The 21,732-nt window shown below is 44.8% G+C and overlaps 1 protein-coding gene across 3 annotated transcripts in view; it reads left to right on the forward strand.

Annotated features, from left to right (window-relative positions):
- AVPR2 (arginine vasopressin receptor 2) overlaps positions 1–21,732 on the forward strand; it is a 96,906-nt gene that overhangs the window by 57,996 nt on the left and 17,178 nt on the right. The window contains exon 1 of one of the 3 annotated variants that reach the window (XM_066580778.1): positions 17,081–17,159. The exons of 1 other annotated variant lie outside the window; for it this stretch is intronic. The gene's annotated coding sequence lies outside the window, so the exon portion shown is untranslated. Of the gene's footprint in view, positions 1–17,080; positions 17,160–21,732 lie in introns of those variants that run through there. One more of the 3 variants, XM_066580779.1, reaches the window with a different exon arrangement.

A 21,732-nucleotide genomic window follows, 5' to 3' on the forward strand; every position in this document is an offset into this window, starting at 1 on the left:
ATCCTTTTGCTGTTAATATAGTTGAAAAATAGCTTTGGGTTGTTTTTGCTCTCTTTGGCGATCAGTCTTTCTGCTTCCTCCTTGGCAGTTTTGATCTTATCTTTGCATATTTTGTTTTTTTCCCTGTATGATTTTAGCGCTTCTTCGCTGCCTTCTTGCTTTAGTAGTTTGAACGCTTTCTTTTTTTCGTTTATTGCCCCTCTTACCGTCTTGTCGAGCCACATTGGTTTCCTTTTAGTTGAGTTTCTTTTATTTTTAAAGAGAATGAACTGCTCACATGAGGTGATTAGGATCCTTTTAAACTTTTCCCATTTGTCCTCTGTACCGTCATTTTTGAGGATGTTGTCCCAATTAATGTTACCGATAGTAGTTCTGAGCTGATCAAATTTTGCTTTACTAAAGTTTAGTTTCTTTGTCGCTCCTTGATAAGGCTTATTGAATGACAGCTGGAAGTTAATTATATTATGGTCACTGTTCCCCAAGTGTCCCTCAACCTGCACCCCCTTTATACGTTCCGGTTTGTTAGTTAGTACTAGGTCCAGAATGGCCCTCCCTCTTTGTTGGTTCCTGTACCAGTTGGTTCAGGTAATTGTCTTTAATTACTCTCAAGAACTTATCACCCCTGTGTGATTTGCAGGTTTCGTTTTCCCATGTTATATCTGGATAATTAAAGTCCCCCATGATAATTACTTCGTTGCGGTTTTACACCTCTTCTATCTGCCTTAATAGTAAGTTATCAGTTTCTTCTGTTGCTTTTGGTGGTCTATAGAAGACCCCTATCAGGATTTTGTTATTTTTTCCTCCCTGTATTTCTACCCACAGAGATTCTACCTGTTCGTCTCCTACCCCTATATCCTCCCGTAGCCTCGGCTTCAAGTTCGAATTGACGTACAGACATACCCCTCCCCCTTTCTGGTTCCTTCAGTCCCTTCTGAAGAGATTGTACCCCTGCAAATTCACCGCCCAATCGCACTTATCATCAAGCCATGTTTCTGTAATTCCGACTATATCATAATTTTCATCAGTCTTTCTCGCTTCAAGCTCACCCACTTTACCAATCAGACTTCTTGCATTCGTGGTCATACAATTTATATAGCTTTTTTTGTTATTTAAATTTGTTTTGTTGCTATTCGTACTTATGGCTGATCTATCAGTTCTAACTGTACTAACCCCACCCCCTGCTCGACCCCAATTCCCTTTGCTTGGACCCAGGTCGCTATTTACACTGGCTACCCCACTATTTCTCTTTTTTGCCCTCCCCCCCCTAGTCCCTAGTTTAAACACTCCTCCAGCCTTCTAGCTATCTTATCCCCCAGCACCGCTGCACCCTCCCCATTAAGATGCAGCCTGTCCCTACGGTAGAGCCTGTAGCCGACAGCAAAGTCAGCCCAGTTCTCCAGGAACCCAAATCCCTCCTTCTTACACCAACTCCGGAGCCACTTGTTTACCTCCCTAAGATCCTGCTGCCTTTCTAGTGTGGCTTTAGGTACAGGTAGTATTTCCGAGAAAACTACCCTGGAGGTCCGCGCCCTGAGCTTGGACCCTAGGTCCCTGAAATCATTTTTGAGTGCCCTCCATTGACCTCTAACATGTTCATTGGTGCCAACGTGCACCATGACTGCTGGATCCTCACCAGCCCCTCCCAGTAATCTGTCAATCCGATCCGCGATGTGTCGAACTGGAGCGCCAGGAAGACAACACACTGTTCGATCCCGGTCTTTATGGCAGATTGCCCTCTCTGTCCCCCTAATAATTGAGTCCCCCACCACTAGAACCTGTCTAGCCTGCCCTGCACTCCCCGTCCCCGTCTCACTGGAGCAGTCATCCCCCTGGCGTTCAGAGTGCCTGTCGTGCTGCAGCGGTGCTGGCTCTGTAATGGCATCGCCCTCATCTGCCAACGTTGCAGACATGTTGGGTTGTGCCAGTTCAGGACCAGCCTCCCTGGATCTATTCCCTCTACGCCTCCTTCTATCTGACACCCAGCTTTTTGCCTGCTCCCCCTGCTCTTCCGTAGCACCATCCGCCCCAACCTTTACCCCAGCGAGTGTCTGCTCAGTGAGCACCAAACTCCTTTCCATGATGTCAATGGCTCTCAGTGTTGCCAGTTGCTGATTTAGATCCAGAATTTGGGCTTCTAAATGTGCGACGTGCACGCATCTTGCGCAACAGTATGCACCCTCGATCGGCTGATCAAGGACCGCATACATTGCACAAGTAGCACACTGGACGGCATTGCCAGGCATGGAGCTCATCCTAATGGGGATTTACAATTTACATGTGGAAGTAGTGAAGATAGACTTGTTCACACTCCACTCACACGCTGCCGCAACCGCTCAGACGCTGCTGCCTCCGCTCACACGCTGCTGCCTCCGCTCAAACGCTGCTGCCTCCGCTCAAACGCTGCTGCCTCCGCTCAAACGCTGCTCCCTCCGCTCAAACGCTGCTGCCTCCGCTCAAACGCTCACACGCTGCTACAACCGCTCACACGCTGCTGCCTCTGCTCAACCGCTCACACGCTGCTGCAACCGCTCACACGCTGCTGCAACCGCTCACACGCTGCTGCCTCCACTAACCGCTGCTGCAACCGCTCACACGCTGCTCAACCGCTCAAAAATTCCCCCCCCCCCCCTCACAAACACTTAGACCCACAGACACACACACACACAGAAGACACAACTAGGGCACACCAGATACACAGAAGACACACACACTTAGCTTACAAACACACAGAAGATACTTATCGGCTCCTGCGGCTCCTCCGCTCCTCCTGGTGACGTCACCCGCTCTCCCGGCGGCCGCTCACTCTCACCTCCTGTCTCAGCTGTTCTGCTGCTCCGTTCCGGTCCCCTCCGCTGCTGCAGTCGCTGGACTCCTGGTGGCCTCTTGGCGCCGGCTACCTCTCTGCTCCGCTCACCTTATTGCCCCCGCACCTGCTTCGGCGCCGGTATCGGCTCCTGCGCTGCTGCGCTGTCCCCTTCAGTCCCCCGTCGTGCCTCTGTCTCGGCGCGCTGCTCCTGGCGTCTGACGTCACTTCAGGAGACTACCCGATTAATGGAGTAGACAACACCTTATCAAAGACAAGCCAGTGTCTGATTTTTCTATCCTCTGAGAAAGCAAGGGGCAGCCACTCATTTGGGAAATGTAGCATTACATTTAGATGATTGACCATCTAGGCCCGTGATGGCGAACCTATGACCCGCGTGTCAGCACTGACACGCGTAGCCATAGTCGCTGACACGCGGCCGCTGTCGGACGTTCACCCCGTTAGTGAATACTGGCAAGGGCTGCGGATTCCCTGCTGTTATTCACTAACCAGCACTACTAGCAGCGCTGATCCCGGCGCACACTGTGATGTCAGTTTGCAGTCGGGATCCTCCTCCCCCCCCTCACCTGACGTCTCCTACCACTTGGTTCTGCAAGAGCGTCCAGAGAAGGAGGCGTCCGGCAGCACACTGACGTCACAGTGTGTGCAGGAGATCATCAGCGCTAGCAGCGCAAAAGGCAGCGGAGGAGCGGAGCTTCAAGGAGGTGGAGGGGGTAAGTATATGGGTCTCAGGGGGCACTGTCACAGCTGGGGGCCGCTGTGGGGGGCACTATCACTGCTGAGGACTGCTGTGGGAGGCGCTGTCACTGCTGGGGGCTCATCATTACTGAGATAAGTGAGGGGGAGGCTGGGAGAGGCGAGGGCCTGTGCTATGGGTGTTTGGGGCTTATTAAATACAGTTATACATTACAATTATACATTTTTGTTATTTAAACTATAAATATTGTGAATTTATGTTTTTTTGTCAAAGTGACACACCACCCGAGTTATGCTCCTTTTTTTGGTGAATTTTGACACACCGAGCTCAAAAGGTTGCCCATCACTGATCTAGGCAATGCATGAATGTGCTGGCCCCACCGGAACAGGAGTTGCTTTTACATGGAGGGGAGTCCTGGGAACCCCCTCAGATAGATTGTTAATTATTAATTCATTGATAATTGGTGTCCGGTTTTGCAGGTTTACCCACCACCTGCACCTATGATGCAGCTGCAATGCATCCTTATATGGTACCATGCCCTTAAAGGGGTTGTCCAAGAATTCAAGAACATGTCTATGCAGTTTGTGATAAAGCTTGATGGGTTGAATGTATCTTTAAAGAACAGGGGAAAGGATGTGGGGCTGTATGCGGAGGTTGAGCCTAATACCACACTGTTCAATCCTGTCAAGCTTAGCATTCAACCTGACAGAACTGAATAATATGGCATTAGGCTTAATCCGCACTATTATCCCTGCCTCCTTCACTTTTTAGTCTAGAGATGCATTCAACCCATCCTAGGACCAATTTCTCACAGGCTGCATGGGTGGTGGCATTGTTGAATTCCTGGAAACCCCTTTAATGTTAAGGCTGGTTAGTAGATACCGTCCCCATTCTTTGAGAAGACCATCCTTCTAGAAGACCATTTTTCATTGCAATTTTGGGTGGTTTTTCAATATATTAGATTAGCTGCCATGCAATACTCTGTAAAGGGGGGCAGATTAGAGATGAGCGAGCACCCAAATGCTCAGGTCCACATTATTCGAGTCAAGCTTTTCGTAAAATTCGAGAGCTCTACTCGAGTAACAAACCCCATTGACTACAATGGGAGACTTGAACATTTTTGTATGTGGGACACCGGGTCCTGAGCTTTTTTTTTTTCTTGGTTCGTGTTCTCTCTCTCTCCCTCTCCCTCTCTCCCTCTCCCCATCCCTCTCCCTCTCTCTCCCTCTGTTTCCCTCTCTCCCTCTCCCCCTCTCCCTCTCTCCCTCTCTCCCTCCCTCCCCCTTCCTCTCCCTCTCTCTCCCTCTCTCTCCCTCTGTCCCTCTCTCCCTCTCTCTCTCCCTCTCTCTCCTTCTCCCCCTCTCTCCCCCCCTTTCCCTCTCTCTCCCTCTCTCTCCCCCCCATCTCTCTCTCTCCCCTTCCTGCCAGACAAAAAATTTGCCAATGGCGCGCTGCGTCGCGGAGGGGACAAAACAGGCACGTCACAGCAGGGAGGAGCCAAAAGCTGAGGCGGGGTTAAACACGATTTGATGCTCGTTCGAGTAACGAGCACCATCAAGTATGCTAATAGTCGAACGAGCATCAAGCTCGGCAGAGTATGTTCGCTCAACTCTAGTGCAGATCAGTCGTACAACAAAATTATTAGGAACAGTTGTAGAAGGTTAATTAAACTTGGTGTCTGGAGATGATAGTAGACAATAAAGTCGCCTCTGCTCTGGTATTACCTGACCAGTTAGCATAACTGGCATACTTGTTGGGATTATCTATCTCGACATTCACTGATACTTCTGACACAAACCTCTCGCATCAATCGTCTCTTTCAAGGGAAGAAAATGAAGAGAGCCTGTCTGCTTTAAATTTTAAATGTCTCTTGTTGATGCTTGTTGGGCAAAGGAGTTAATTTCTACGTCTCGTGCGACTTCAAGGGGGTTGATCTTGTTCCACTTCCTATGTCTTGCATTTATTTCGAGATGGAGCATAAACCACATCGCTCATCATATGGTATGCAGAAATGAGTAGTCTGGCTTAGACCCTCTTTCTTGTTTACATTAGTGACATTCTTTACAGTCTTGTGAGTGATATTATTTACCCTTCCTTACCAATCAATGGGGTGTGTTTAGAGACAGATGGATGCTGTGAACCAGCTACAGGCCTCTTAGCAAACCTGTCTGACTGGAACCTGTGTTGATTCAGCTAGGGTCAGCTGCTCATATCAATTATGTGACATCATTGATCAATGATTTAAATTGGCTTGTACAAATTATGGATACATATCATACAGGATTACACATGCTGCATGCATTATTGATACTATATATGAAAATTATGCAACTGAAGACCATTGATTGGATGACTGGCTTTCTTCTTTTCTTCCATAGCCCTGCTACTGGTGACCAAATTGCTAGCCATAAATAAAGAAGTGCCTCGTGTTGATGCGCTGATACACAATAAAAGCCACAAAAGCACTGCTGATCAAGTGAAAAGACCGACTAGCACAGCATTGAATGCACTCATAATAAATGGCGGTTGCCAGTTCCTCTTCTGCACATGTTACTCTATTAGATAAGGAACTTGGAGCTCCTATTGGCGCACACCAGGGAACCAGGAAGGTAAAACACAAAGCTTCTTTATTGACAAGAGATGGGCAACACATTTCAAGTTTGAACCAAACTCTTCGTCAGGTCAGTCATCCCTGATCATCCGTGAAGCACGTTGGCTGTCACCTGTGAATAAAAAGGTTTTATACTTACTTTCCTGGTCCCTGAAATGCAGCCCCAAACTTGCAAGGATCCTCTACGATGCTTCACTGCTGCCTGCAGACACTCATTATTGTACCACTCTCTGTCATGCTTCACTGCTGCCTGCACACACTCATTATTATACTGCTCTTTATCATGCTTCACTGCTGCCTGCACACACTCATTATTGTACCACTCTCCACCATGCTTCACTATTGCTTGCAGACACTCATTATTGTACTGCTCTCCACCATGCTTCACTGCAGCCTGCAGACACTCATTATTGTACCGCTCTCCACCATGCTTCACTGCTGCCTGCAGAAACTCATTATTGTACCCGTCTCCACCATGCTTCACTGCTGCCTGCAGACACTCATTATTGTACTATTTCCACCATGCTTCACTGCTGCTTGCAGACACTCATTATTGTACCACTCTCCAGAGTGTTTCACTGCTGCCTGTAGACACTCATTATTGTACCGCTCTCTACCATGCTTCACTGCTGCCTGCAGACACTCATTATTGTACCGCTCTCCATCATGCTGCACTGCTGCCTGCAGACACTCATTATTGTACCGCTCTCCACCATGCTTCACTGCTGCCTGCAGATGCTTATTATTGTACCGCTCTTCACCATGCTTCACTGTTGCCTGGAGACACTCATTATTGTACCACTCTCCAGAGTGTTTCACTGCTGCCTGCAGACACTCATTATTGTACCGCTCTCCACCATGCTTCACTGCTGCCTGTAGACACTCATTATTGTACCACTCTCTACCATGCTTCACTGCTGCCTGCACACACTCATTATTATACTGCTCTTTATCATGCTTCACTGCTGCCTGCACACACTCATTATTGTACCACTCTCCACCATGCTTCACTACTGCCTGCAGACACTCATTATTGTACCGCTCTCCACCATGCTTCACTGCTGCCTGCAGACACTCATTATTGTACCGGTCTCCACCATGCTTCACTGCTGCCTGCAGACACTCATTATTGTACCATTTCCACCATGCTTCACTGCTGCTTGCAGACATTCATTATTGTACCGCTATCCATAATGTTTCACTGCTGCCTGCAGACACTCATTATTGTACCACTCTCCAGAGTGTTTCACTGCTGCCTGTAGACACTCATTATTGCACTGCTCTGCACCATGCTTCACTGCAGCCTGCAGATACTCATTATTGTACCGCTCTCAACCATGCTTCACTGCTGCCTGCAGACACTCATTATTGTACCGCTCTCCACCATGCTTCACTGCTGTCTGCAGACACTCATTATTGTACTGCTCTCTACCATACTTCTCTGCTGCCTGCAGACACTCATTATTGTACCGCTCTCCACCATGCTTCACTGCTACCTGCAGACACTCATTATTGTACCGCTCTCCACCATGCTTCACTGCAGCCTGCAGATACTCATTATTGTACCGCTCTCAACCATGCTTCACTGCTGCTTGCAGACACTCATTACTGTACTGCTCTCCACCATGCTTCACTGCTGTCTGCAGACACTCATTATTGTACTGCTCTCCACCATACTTCTCTGCTGGCTGCAGACACTCACTATTGTACCGCTCTCCACCATGCCTCACTGCTGCCTGCAGACACTCATTATTGTAACGCTCTCCAGCCCTTTGGAGAACTAACCGCCTTTTGCTACAACCAAATATTTCAAATTTTGATTCATCAGTCCAATTTTCTATACTTCAGTTCCTATATTTTTGTGAATAGTTGAGTCACTTTTTTTTTCTTCGTCAAACATTGTGGCTTTTTGCCTGTAATTCTTCCATGAAGTCCACCTCTGGCCAGTCTTCCCCATACAGTAGATGGGTGTACCTGGTTCCCACTGATTTCTGCCAGTTCTGAGCTGTTGGCTCTGTTGGACATCTTCCAATTTGGAAGGGAAATAAGCATGATGTGTATTTCATCTTTTGCACTATTTCCTTGGCAAGCACTAAATCTACGGTCCTCAACGTTGTCCATTTCTTTGTGCTTCTTCAAGAGTGCTTGAACAGCACATCTTAAAACCCCAGTCTGCTTTGAAATCTGGGAAAGACCTTGCTGTTGCACTATAACTACCTTGTGTCATATTGCTGTTATCAGCCTTGCCATGGTGTATGACCTGTGATACTAAACTGTCTTCCACAACCTCACCTTCGTAGCAGAGTTTGGCTGCTCCTCACCAAGCTTTAAGCCTCCTACACTGCTGTTTCTTGTTCAGTTACTGACTGTGTTTCAACTTACTTATGAAAATGATGATCGTTATCACTTGTTGCATATAATTGGATAATAATGCACTTGACTATAACACTTCTATTTCTGAAAGTATTCTTGGTTTGCAGCATTTTTTCCATACTTGCCTAAAACTTTTGAAAAGTATTGTATGTATCTAGTACAGTGTTTTCCAACTCTTGTCCTCACGTCACCCCAACAGGTCATGTTTTCAGGATAACCTCAGTGTTGTACAGGTGATGTAATTATTGTTAGTGCCTGAGACATTGCCACATGTGTTCTTACTATAGGATATCCTGCGGATGGGAATTAGAGAACACCAGTCTAATATGTAGACAACAATACCAACCTCCTGGCAAATAATCCTGATATCTTCCCTTAGTTACTCCATGTCTTCGCACCTTAAATATCATCTCAAACTGTCTTGCTGAGTTCGTCATTGTTGACCATATATGTCTTCCGAAAATCACATTTCTTTGAAAGTCTTTCTGCCCCTCCTATTTATTTGATAGGATTCCTAAGACTCTCTTGACTAGTTTGTCCGGTTCTCTCCGTCATGTAAAAGGTCACATTTATGGGAATGCCAGAGGCTGATGCATTGCTGCAGAGAGAAGCCTCTCGAGTACGCAGGTGTAGTGGACTCTAGTGTCTACCGGCAGGTGCCCATACCGAGGACACTTTCTAACTTGCTTCCTTCCATTGGACGTTTCTGCTTTCATTGGACATCTCTAGTACTTCAAAGTGGAAATTTACTTCATCAGTTTGGGCTTTTGCTGTATAATTCCACATAATCTGATACAGATTAATTTTCCGTTTTGTGCATTCCCACAGAGAAATACTCCTCATTGCCAGGAATAACTTTATCGTCTTTACATCTCGGATATTATCTAAGACAATAAAACCGGTTCCTTTTAAAGTCAGTATTACAGAGTAAAAATGTTACATATTTGGCTTGCCTCTGTGCTTGGCATGCCCAGTATTTGATGGTTTAGCGAACCAAGCAGTACTTTATTTCTGGTTACCCAGTGGGTAAAGTTCTGTCGTGAGCAATTCAGTTGGCAGATATCCTTTTACTCACTAGGACCATTGTCAGAATGTGGTCTGATGGTCCAACTTATATAGAACTAGCTGATATACCCGGCTTCGCCCGAGTTAATTTGGTCCTGGTGTTTATCTGGTGTTCACACGGAAAATCTTATGAAGTTGTGGTTTGGACACTAATTCTTTTGCGCTTAGAATTGAATAATGGAGTTGGGACCCATTAACTTTTCATATTTATGACACAATCAATGCTTGTGCCAAATTGCATGTTTCTATGACATTGGGAAGTGAGAGATTTAGATTATGTACGTAAAATTTGGACGCTAATTCTTTTGCGCATAGAATTGAATAATTGAGCTGGGACCCATTAGCTTTTCCTATTTATGACATAATCAATGCTGGTGCCAAATTTCACGTTTCTGACACTGGAAATTGAGAAAATTACATTCCGTACGTAAAATTTAGACGCTAATTCTTTTGCGCATAGAATTGAATAATCGAGTTGGGACCCATTAGCTTTTCCTATTTATGACATAATCAATGCTCGTGCCAAATTTTAAGTTTCTATGACATTGGGAAGTGAGATATTTAGATTCCGTACGCAAAATTTCGACGCCAATTCTTTTGCGCTAGAATTGAATAATCGAGTTGGGACCCAATTACTTTTCCTATTTCGGAGATAACCTATGCTTGTGCCAAAATTCATGTTTCTACGACATCGGGAAGTTGGAGAACTTTTGGCGAGTCAGTCAGTCAGTCAGTCAGTGAGGGCTTTCGTCTTTATATATATAGATATGTGCTTGTCAACAATTACCTGATGATTGTTATGTTGCTGGCCACCGCTGGTGGATTCCCTCACCTCTTCCTTCCTCCGGTCATGGCCATCCATGTTCACCCCGTCCTCTGTGTGGCAGATATACTGTTACTTCCAGCCCACCTTTTAAGAAAGCAGAACGCACCCCAGCTTTCCATCTCCAACAATCTGAAAACTGCCCTGGTTATATAAGGCACCTCCCTCACTGGAAGGTGCCCGAGCAAAGGTTTTGCAAAGGCGCTGTTTGTTCTTTTCGACTTCTGCTATGATCTGTGCTTGTATACCCAGCTTTCCAGACTTCTCTTGTCCTGACCTTGACTTATACCTTGACCCCAATTTATCTGTTTGCCACCTGCCCTGACTCTCTGCTTATGCCTGAACTTCATCTATCCTGTCCTCGTCCCATGTAATTGACTACGTCTCCTCCTGTCCCTCCAGTAGTGCAGTGTGGTTTTTCTGACCTGTCTATGTAAACTGCTACTGCACCAAGACTACTCTTAAGAGGGGTTCTACAGCTATGACCAGATCCCTCAAAAAGGGGTTTAAAGTTATGTACCAGTAGTCTCCAAGGTGCAGCCTTCAAAGCCCTATCATTCAGTGGCACAGTGGGTACATGCCCGATGCATGACAATAATCTCTGCTATTTTATGTCACACACAAGAGATATCATCAGTAAGGTCTAATTTGTTATTGTGAATCATCTCATAAGAAATACACCCTGCGGACAAGTGATTGGCTCCAAAATTACCTCCTACTGAGGCAGTCTTCTGCTGAAACTTTGAAGTTCATTACTCTATCAGAGCCGGAGTCAACTGAGGAATCCTCTGGTACTCTGGTGGGACAGTCAAACCTTAAATCAGATGTACTTTTGATGCCTTCTAACTTGTAGTCTTTGGTGACTTAATAAGAAAGAGACTCCTGTCCCATGACATTCATTGATTATTGTTATAGCATCTCTTTAGTTAATTGACCAGTAAGATATGTGAGCTGCTCCTTCTGACCTAAGAGGATCCCATCTTCTCTATAGTGACCCAATGACATAGTTTCCAGTCTCTGATAGTCTAGTGGTTACAAGAACTGGTGACTCAGAGTCCAAAGGTCCTATCTACATTGATGAAGTTGAACAGTAACTTCCTTTGTGCTATAAGTCAATAGGATTGCATCTAGTGCTTATGATCTCCTCAAATAATGTACTAACTTTGGTACAGATGTGGTCCTTTGTACGATTTAAACCCAAGACCCCAGCATTGCAAGGCAACAGTGCTAACTTCTGAGCCACCATGTTGCCCAATATGCTGGGCATAATGTCCCAATCCTTCTCATGTAAGACTCAGTATTTTCCATTGGTTATTTGTCACTGTGCCACAGGAGTATGGCAGGGGAGAAAGGGACTGGCTGGGATTTGGTTTTCTTAGGAGGTCTCTTTTTGACTTGTTATAGCCTTCTTTAGGATGATTTACACAATATTTACAACCTCAACTCCAAAAATTTTAGAACGCGGCCTAAAATTTAATTAAATGAAGATGAAAAAGGAAAAAGGGGAAAAAAGAAGGAAAAAGGAGAAGAATAAACATCCTTTTTCCTTCCTCTTCCTTTTCCTCTTTCTTCTTTTACCTTCTTATTTTTTATTTTTCCTTCTTCTTTTTCTCCACTCACTTTGCTTTTTAAACAGCTCAAAAGTACTTCGATACACTCCTAGGTGACCTAAGAGTCAGTTTATGGGTGTTGGTGAAGTTCTGGTTCCGTTTCGAACTAATTCAGACTTTACCAAACTTTATGTCCAAATTCAGCGAATCCGTCGAACTTTTCAGAAGTTCACTGGTCATTAATCAGAAGCCATGACGGATATAGAGGATCTGTTGGGTAACATGTTCATTGAGTCATGTCCATGGGCGCACGCAGATTCCAAGTGCAGAAGTCCACAGCGGAATCGACCCGTGCCCGCAACCATGGATATTTTACTCACCTGTCCGGATGCGGTGCGGGTCTTCTCCGTCCTGGACGGATGTCTGGTCCACAGTATTAGCTGTGGATGTGCTGCCGATCGGACGGCTTCCATTGACTCCAATGGAAGCCGTCCATGCAGAAACCCACAGAAAATGGAGCGTGCTGCATTTTTTTTCCCACGTGTGCGATCCACATGCTGGGAAACATGTCATCCGCAGGTATTTAATTACCTGTGGATGCCCAATGATTGTCTATGGGCATATTGAATTGCGGATTGTCCGCATGGGTGATCAATTCTATCCATGGACATGAGACCTTAGTTTACATTCATCTGAACGGCGCTTACAGAAATCCAAGCACCTGCTATAGCAACAGCCCCATTCAGTCCCAGAAATTTCTGCAAGTCACCCTAATGGCTCCATCAGGTGTCCACGGCGGACTACCGTACTTGACTTGACCCCGTTGCTGCAAAACAGCAGTGCTAACCACTGCACCATCCTGCTCTCCATAAACGGTTAACCTGTTGTAATTGCACTACTTTTAGTACATAAATGTGAGCGATCAGGAAACATGGTGGGAACTTTTCTGTTTTATAGATTGAAGAAAATGAGATGCCACTTAGAAAGGCGCGTCATGCTGCGTCAGTAGACGCTGCTCGCTGTACAGTATGCTAGACTCTACTTCTTCCATGACAACGATGTCAAAGCTCCTGTGAAATGACCCCTCTCATGATCGAGGTGTAAATATAGGGACAGCATGGCCTTCTCTAATTGCAATTAAGGCAGTCACCCATGCAGCGCCCCAGCTGCCACCGCTGTTACTCCTCTAGTGCTTTCATTATAGTCCCCTTCTAAGTGCTTCCTATTAATCTGTCCCAGCCTCACCATATCCTCCGTCTAACTTCTCGCAGAGCTTTGGAGACGCGCCACATCCTCTGGCTGCTGCGACTTGTAGGGTGTCACTGCAAACGAGAGCCGCAGTTAATATATCATTACAAATAAATTGCATAGTACCATGTTATGTAAAAGGAGATTTATGCCCTTCAGAGACGGGGACAGGGAAAGCCTTCCAAGACAGTAACTGCGCACAATGGTCCTGGTTAGGAGAGCCCAGAAGTGCTGCCAGTATCTCAAATGGCTGCTTTCGGATAACGATAGCTCAAAGTCAACTTGACATCAAACAGAGGCAGATTTAGTTGTAATTTAACCCTTTAAAGACCAGCAATTTCTCCAAATTTTCTTTTCGTTTTCTCATCCCCACTTTTCAAGAGTTTAGAACTTTTTCGTTTTGCTGTCGACATGGCTGTATGGGGGGGGGGAGGGGTCGCTTTTTTTCTGGGACAAGTGCACTATTTAATATACTGAAAAAACTTTAAAACATATTTTCAGTGGGGTGAAATAGAAAAAAAAAAACATTGCACCATAGTTTTGGGGGGTTTATTTTTACAGTTTTCGTGGTGCAGCAGAAATTACATTATTAACTTCATTCTGTGGGTCAGTAGAAATGTGACAATACCAAGTTTATACAGGTTTTTACTTAATCAATAACTTTTTTGACATCTTCTCACTCCATAATAGAGATGAGCGAGCACGCTCGGTTAAGGCAGATACTCGAGCGAGCATCGCTCTTCTCGAGTATCTGCATACTCGTCCGAGCAAATGCAGGGGGCAGCTCTCTCCCCCCGCTCACCCCCGCATTTGCTCAGACTAGTATGCAGATACTCGAGAAGAGCGATGCTCGCTCGAGTATCTGCCTTAACCGAGCGTGCTCGCTCATCTCTAATCCATAACTTTTTCATTTTTCCATCCACCAGGCTTGTTTTTTGGTTGGCGACTTGTAGTTTATATTGGTTCCATTTCGTATGACTTTTTGATAACTGCTTGTTCAATTTTTTTTAGAAGGTGGGGTGCTCAAAAAATGCAATACTGGCATTATTTATTTTTTTTCCTACAACATTCACTATGTGGGAAAAAGAAATATTTTAATAGTTCGTCCATATGCAGAATCCAGCACAATGTTCTGCATATAACTGCATATTCACGCAGACGGTCATGCGCAGTACACGGGGGGGAGGGGGTTGTTTGTTTGTATTTCCAGCACCATGACTTAGTGATGATGCGGGCACCAATGTAATTACGTATGAGCTGTGGGTATATCTTCGACCATAGAGCACAATGGGCTCTATGGTCACGGAATCCGTGGTAAATTAGAACATGCTGCATTCTATTTTCCGTGAGCAGATTATGCAATTCCGACCCGCTGATGTGAGCAGAACTGCATAATCCAGTGCATTTGATTGAACCGCGTATTACAGAGGATCAATTGCTATCCGAATCCACAATTCAAATCTGATTGTGTGAGACGGGCCATACAGATCCGGTGACACCAACTATCTTTCTTTTGTATTTATTTATTTTTTCATATGAGAAATTGGAAAAGGTTGTTTTTATAACTTTTCTTTTAATACTTAAAAAAAAATTTATTTTAATTTACTTTTTCTTTTTTTTTTTTTTTTTAGTACCTATAGGGGACTTGAAATTGCAGTGGTTTAATTGCTTCTACAATATACTACAATACTTCAGTATTGCAGTATATCGTAATTTTAACAATTGGCTATTAAGCTCTGCCGTTAGTAGAACTTTATAGCCTTGAAAACTTGGAAGCCCTTGAAGGTTTCACTAGGCTCCAGATGCCATGTGAACACATCAGCACCCCGCTTTTGTGTTGTGGGGGGTAATAGGAGCTAGCGGAGATGCTAGCTAAGATCACTGCTGTTGCAGAGCAATTGTAAACAGCCAGCACCTGCCGGCTTGACTTTTGAGCCTGCTTCATACATCACCCACGACCACGTGCCGTATGTTTACAGCAGATGGCCATTAAGGGGTTAAAGGGACACGAACTCTAAAAACAATAAAAGGTTAGTTGCAACAATCACCATAAAGCTCTATTCATACTAGTGTGAAGTTGACGGTTCATGACAAGCCATGATGACCATAATGATCAGTTTTTGAATGGATCCTGATAGATTCCATTCAAGGCTGTACATATCATAGAGGCAGACAATGCTCCTGCTATGGGACCCCCTTGGAGACAGGGGGTCCCATAATGTTTGGTTACACCCCTTTATAATCCATTGCAGGAACCAGTGCAGGACACCCCTCTCCAGAGGAACTGAATCGGCCGAAAACAATGGGCTTGGGAATTGTCTTAATTCCAATTGTCCAATGTGTTGCCACCTTCCATATCCCTCAAACCATAGGAAAGGAATAGTGACCAAGAGGTGGAACAGTATGAGTATGCTACTTGTTGAACAGAGCACACTCCACTCCTCCCTGGTCACCTATAGTCCCTCTGACTAGCTGCCAGAATGAGGAACTGACTTGCTGGGCAACGTTGTAGCCGCCCTACCTGTGGTACTGCGCGGCCGACTAGTCACTGCACTTCATATTTTCCCTCACTAATCTCCTTCTCATCTTTGAGACGATAGAGCTCAGAAATTAACTTCTTCCTCTTCATCTCCTTACTTGTAATCTGGTGGGGGACTGGGAAGCGAGGAAGTGTGTTCTGAAAATCATCTAGCACACCCTTGGCTTCCTTTGGTCTGTTGTGACAATAGAGCTCAGAAATTAACCCCTTCCTTTCCACCTCTCTAACTTGTGAATGTGAGAGAGACTATAGGTGACCAGGAAGGAGTGGAGTGTGCTCTGTTCATCAAGTAGCATACTCATACTGTTCCACCCCTTGGTCACTATTCCTCTCTTAGGGTTTGAGAGATATGGAAGGTGGCAACACATTGGTTGCTCTCTTTTAGTAGTGGCCATGAATAAAGGGTTAATAAACAACATTTCGATTGTTTGCAGTACATTCAGGATTAGAGGGTAGTGTGGAAACACTATAAATGAAATATTATAGGCGAAATATAATCACTGCCTATGACCTCGTGGATGGAATCACTATTGGTCTGTAAAGTCAGAAAGGCAGCTCTCAGGCTAATCAAAAAGGGAATACCCCCTAATCTAGCGATTTTGCTGTAACAGCAAATTAAGGGCTTACTAGCCAATATATCACACCAATACCTAAACGTGGTTGGGTGGATTTTAGATGCCCTTGGCGACAGGACAATCTCTGTTATTGGGTTGTGCAGCGTAGGTTTTGGTTTCTAATCTATAACCAAGTCCACGTCTGATTTGATATATATGTTTTGGGTCAAAATTTCTGATTGGCTACAACAGCCAGTGGTAGCTGTTCCAAAGCAAGACCAGGAGGACCACGAGGCTGTGCTGGATCATTGGGTTAGAAGATGGGTAAGTACCCTTGCTTCTCTTGTTATAGCCGGCCTGGGTCTTTTTTTTTGTTTTATTTCATCATACTCGGATGACCCTTTTTAAAAAGGGGCCAATTTTGATCTTTCCTATGTACTCAACTGAACGTCCTCAACTGAGTATCCAAGATGGAAGTAGCATGGTACAGCATCACGAGCCTCCTCGTTCGGGTAATTGATGACGCTTCCAGCTCCCAATTCCCAATGAAACTGGAGCTTCAATTCTCAAGACCAAAATAACGTGCAAATTGAAATGAGTGCCAACAGTATAAAGAATAGAAGGAAGCAGGAACCTAGAAATGGTGAGAAGATTGAGGTCAGTGATGTTGACAGAGATGGGAGGAGATAGTTAAGAGATAATTAGGTAATTAAGTATTCGTGTAGAGGTATTGCTACATGAAGCAGAATTACATAAGTTGAGGAGAGGACAGGAGTTACAGTTTAGTTGATGACTCCTGGAGGAGAATGCTAAATTGACTTTGAGATACCGGAAGCATAGAGTAGAAGGCGAAGGTAAGGAAGGAAGGAAGAAGGGTAAGCATGTGGATGCAACCTACATCAATTCTGTTCATTTTATAGTATATATATATTTATATATATATATATATATATATATATATATATGTTTGTGTCGTCACTTGATCTCATGACATCCATCAAACGTCCTTAACTCTATATGTGTGATCTAAGAAACATGTTATAGTTCCATAAATGGGCTTTGTAACTTTGGTGATGGTCATATTTGTCACCCTATGAGAAGACCTGACCATCCCTCCATGCATTTTATATACTATGTTGCTTCACCCTATTGCTTTTGCAATTTTTGATCGGTGCAAGGACAGTTTCTTCTTGGTAGCACTTTTACATACTAATACCGATGATGTCATATCCATGATGTCACCTGCATCATGTCCCTCCAACTAAGGCTAAACTCACATCTGCACTAGGGATTCCTTCTCCGTTATGGGAGCAGGAAAACGGAATCCCCCGGATGAACAGATCCAGCTCATAAAAGAACCAAACTGTGCCGATCGGACCCTATTGACTATAATGGGGTTCGTTCGGTACCTGCAGCTGTCCAGCATTTTTGCAAAATGAAAAAGTCCTGCATTCATGGCTTTTTCGGCTGGAATTTCATGTCGGATCTGCGGTGGAGGCTCTGAATGGAGCTTCCGATGCAGATGTGAATAAGCTGATTCTGGAAATCTTCTTTTAAGATTGTCCTTCATGCTTTCGTAGACCAACACATGCAAAGTCAGGCAGAGTAGAGTAGATTGCTGCCATCTAGTGGGCAAATTATGAGAAATAATAGATAGTGTTTCCTTTCCTACTTTGTCGTTCTTTATGCACTGTATGTCCCATTGGGTCCATACAAAATTCCCTCCTATAGGGGGCATATTACATCTTCAGTAGTTAATATATAATATACAATACAGCCGGTAACAAATGGTTTGCAATATTGTAAGATATTTGACCTGCTGTGTTTAACCCCTTAATGACGCTGCCGTTTTGTTTTTTTCATTTTCGTTTTTTTCTCCCCCCTTTTAAAAAATCTCTTTTATTTGTCCATTGACGTAGCTGTATGAGGGCTTGTTTTTTGTGGGACGAGTTGTATTTTTCAATGGTGCTATTTAATGTACCATATAATGTACTGAAAAACTTTTTAAAAAATTCTAAGTGGAGTAAAATGAAAAAATAAAAAAATAAATTCCGCCATCTTTCAGTGCGTCTTGTTTCTATGGCGCACAAACTGCAACTTCAATACCAAACTTATATAGCTTCTTTTTTTTTTTTTTTTTTTTTGCTGTACTACCTTTATTTTTTTTCACAGGCATTTAATTTATTTAAATAATTTTCTGCTGCCGTCTTCTGCACGCAATAACTTTTTTATTTTTCCGCCGACATAGTTGCGCAAGGGCTTCATTTCTTTGCAGGACATCCTGTAGTTTGCGTTACCATCTTGGAATACATACGACTTTTTGATCACTTTTTATTGCATTTTTTCTTGGAGACAGGGTGACCAAAAAAGTGCTTTTCTGGTGTTCTTTATTTTTTTTTCTGATAACGATCATTGTACAGTGTACATTACTTTGATAGATCGGACTTTTATGGACGCGTCGATACCAAATATGTATTTTGGTTTTATGATTTAAATTCTTTCATTAGAAATATGGCAAAAGGGGGTAATTTAAACTATTACCTTTTTTTTTTTTAAATTGGTAAAACTTTATTGATCTTATTTTTACCTTATTGTTTAGCCCCCCTAGGGGACAACAACTTGCGATGCTTTGATCGCTCCTGCAGTATGATGTAATGCCATAGTAGTACACCATACTGCTATCGGGGCACGAGCATGGCATTCTGCTAGTAAACCTCTGAGGCCTTTCAGAAGGCCCCCGGCTGCCATGACACCCTCACGGCTCCCTGTAACCTCATTTTGACCAGCCATACGGGGCCTTCAAACATCGTTTGATGATTTTAATGCCGCTGTCAGAATTGATCGGAGCTGTTGCTGCTGGGTGTCAGCTGTAAGAAACAGCCGGCGCCTGCAGTGTATGATGGGCGACATAAATGTACGCCCCACAGCATTAAAGGGGTTGTCCCGCGCCGAAACGGGTTTTTTTTTTATTCAATAGGCCCCCCCGTTCGGCGTGAGACAAACCCAAGGGATGGGTTAAAAAAAAAAAAGGTTTAGTACTTACCCGAATCCCCCCGCTGCGGCGACTTCTTACTTACCTTACCAAGATGGCCGCCGGGATCTTCACCCACGATGCACCGCGGGTCTTCTCCCATGGCGTACCGTGGGCTCTGTGCGGTCCATTGCCGATTCCAGCCTCCTGATTGGCTGGAATCGGCACACGTGACGGGGTGGAGCTACGAGGACCAGCTCTCCGGCACGAGCGGCCCCATTCACCAGGGAGAAGACCGGACTGCGCAAGCGCGTCTAATCGGGTGATTAGACTCTGAAATTAGACTGCACCATGGAGACGAGGACGCCAGCAACGGAACAGGTAAGTGAATAACTTCTGTATGGCTTATAATTAATGCACGATGTACATTACAAAGTGCATTAATATGGCCATACAGAAGTGTATAGACCCACTTGCTTTCGCGGGACAACCCCTTTAAGAGTTTAAGGATACATTCACACCGGCAAGCGCAATAGCAGGCCAAGAAACTCGGCCCGATATTTCGCTTGCCAACATGCGCTTTTCACAGCGATGTCAAACTTTTTCGATTAAAAGATGTATCACATCACTTCTGTGAAATTGCGATCCTCACGTGTCCCACACAAATTAACATATAGCACTACCACCAATTAACCGATTCTCCCGGTCGCCAGTTTACAAATTACCTAACGTCCCATTGTGTGCGTACTGAACTGATACTGAGCCTCCCTTATGTCCTGTGATAAACTCCTCCACCATATCCCATCCCGGTACCGGGGCTATGTTCTAACGTGGTAGACCCTGCAGAGAATAGTACTGGTTCAAGCTCATGTTACACATTAAGAAGAAAACTGATTTTGACCCCATTTCTTTATGAGCCCTCTTAGCTGATATATGGTCGTAACTCTTGCGGATTATTGCTTTCCTGCTGTCCTTTTGTTCCTCTTCCTCAACATTTTATAGAATTGCTATTATTGCGACTTAGTACTATATAAGTGTAGCCTCTTCGTGATGCACATGAAAGTCCACAATTTGTTCTGTTCCAGACTACCATTGTCATTTTGCTGCAAAACTCGGCATGCAGTTCCATCTCAGGCAGATATACAAATGATGAGAGTTGTGGTGATTAGATGAACGGTCTTGTCACCAGAGGCCCTAAAAGTGGTTCCCCCCTGGGCCTATAAAAGGCTCTCGGAGGCTCCTTGTGTGGAGTGACCTCTTCTTCTGCTTGTGTAGAGCCTGTTGGCCACTAGACGTCTCTACGACGCAGAGAAGAGTTTTCACCCTGTTACCGGAGTCTGAGAGGGGCGCATTATTAGAATGTAAGAGACTGGATTGTCGTATTAACAAACTGTCCACCACCTGGGCCGTTCTGAATAGACTTTTAGGAGGTGTGGGGACCAGTGGATGCATGAGGGCAACCGGGCTCTGGCTTGTATACAACCTAGAGGTGGTACTACAGGGTACTAGAGTCTCCATGCCGACCCCGTATCACATCTTGTATCCAAGCTAGAGGCGGCCCAACAGGGTACGAGAGCCTCCATGCCGGCCCGTATCACATCTTGTATCCAAGCTAGAGGCGGCCCAACAGGGTACGAGAGCCTGCATGCCTGACCATATCACATCTCGTATCCAAGCTAGAGGTGGTACAACAGGGTACTGAAGCCTCCATGCCCACCCCTATTACATCTTGTATCCAAGCTAGAGATGGTACAACAGGGTACTAGAGCCTTCATGCCCGCCCATATCCCATCTTGTATCCAAGCTAGAGGCAGTACAACAGGGTACTAGAGCCTCTACGCCTGTCCGTATCACATCTTGTATCCAAGCTAGAGGCGGTACAACAGGGTACTGGAGCCTCCATGCCCACCTGTATCACATCTTGTATCTAAGCTAGAGGCGGTACAACAGGGTACTAGAGCCTCAACACCTGTCCGTATCACATCTTGTATCCAAGCTAGAGGCGGCACAACAGATTACTAGAGCCTCCATGCCCGCCTGTATCACATCTTGTATCCAAGCTAGAAGCGGCACAACATGGTACTAGAGCCTCCCTTCAAGTAATCAGTTCTCCACAATAAATTCTCCTCTGATATTGTAATCACTTAGTTATATGAACGTTACAATCACACAGAGAAAGTTCCACTCCATTCCGACAACTTCTTCTAGGGGAGGGATTGTCTTTTACAATTCGTGCATTACATTGCCCATAGGGTTGTCAGTCACCCATATTTCCACTAACCCTGCAGGTAATATAACTCTGCACTGACATATAGATGCTGCGGGTCCCTCCAGAACAGATGACTATTCCATTCTGTGAAATTACTGGAGAGCACAGAGAATAATAATTTATCATTAGTGAGAGAAGCTACATCTGCGACCTCCTGGGAAGGCTTATCCTGGTAATAGATCACATTAATATACAGGCATTTGGTTGG

Source organism: Eleutherodactylus coqui, chromosome 10, assembly GCF_035609145.1.
Source record: "Eleutherodactylus coqui strain aEleCoq1 chromosome 10, aEleCoq1.hap1, whole genome shotgun sequence".
Lineage (NCBI taxonomy): Eukaryota > Metazoa > Chordata > Amphibia > Anura > Eleutherodactylidae > Eleutherodactylus > Eleutherodactylus coqui.